This window comes from Taudactylus pleione, unplaced genomic scaffold, assembly GCF_031769625.1.
Source record: "Taudactylus pleione unplaced genomic scaffold, aTauple2 ptg000077l, whole genome shotgun sequence".
NCBI classification, from domain to species: Eukaryota; Metazoa; Chordata; class Amphibia; order Anura; family Myobatrachidae; genus Taudactylus; species Taudactylus pleione.
This window is the reverse complement of record NW_028284479.1, coordinates 2,292,260-2,293,326: the sequence shown is the minus strand read 5'-3', so window position 1 is coordinate 2,293,326 and position 1,067 is coordinate 2,292,260.

Sequence of the window (1,067 nt, the reverse complement as noted above, 5' to 3'; positions counted from 1 at the left end):
TCTAAATGTCTATTTGGAAATGATATATGGTGAAAACTCAGGTCTTATATATGTTCTGATTCTAGCATCTCACTTAAAAAAAAAAGGTTCATCTCTCAATGAGTCAGATAGGGGAATCCTCTTGAACAGCCTATTGCGTTCCTGAATAAGCACTCTTAAATAATTGATTTCTAACTTAATCCAGCAAAGGTTATTGTTAATTTTGTGTTATAATAAAATCTTTCTTCCTAATCCACAGGATACTTGTCCACTGAATGAAACATATTTTCATATAAGCCAGCAGCAGGTTGTATTCAATTTTGCTAAGCCTATGCTGTACAATAGCATTGAATACCTTTAAAGAAAAACAGATCTATGCACATGTGTGTCTCTAAGTGTATTCTATGGTATTCATTCTATGATTGATTCACTATTTAACTAAGATTCTCTTAATCCTTGTATTGAAGCACCCTGTTGCTATAGCACTGATACAAGACACTCAATTCAATTAGGCCTGACTAAGTAAGTGCAGCTATATGCCACATTTATGGTACAGCCAGACTCCGCTGCTACAGAGGATTATCAAGCTCTTCAACAGGGACAGACTTGGGGCTGTAGATCAGCCCCACCCGGGATGCCCCCATCGCTCTCCTGCTCGGCCAGGCTTTCAGGCTGGCATGGCCCACAGGTCTTCAGCCCTGCAGGCATTTGCCAGATGGCCAATCCAGCCCTGTTTTTTCAAATATATCTATATATATATATATATATATATATATATATATATTTCTACTTCAGGGTCCATAGGGGTCCACAGGGTGACCTTGGGGTATAGCTGGATCCTCGGGCACCACGGAGTTAAAGCTTTCAGCTGCTCCCAGGATGCACTTGGGTCCAACCTCCCCTATACCCAGAGCCACGGGCACCTCAGTTTAAGATGGTGCCCGGCCGGAGTCGGGTCACCCTGCGGGGGGGGGGGGGGGGCTGTAGGAGCAGCCCCCTAAAGCTTTTTATTTTAACTTAGTTTAATTTTTTTTACTATAGTTTTTTTCTCCAGAGCGGCAGCAATGGGCTGTCTGTACAGACGCCCA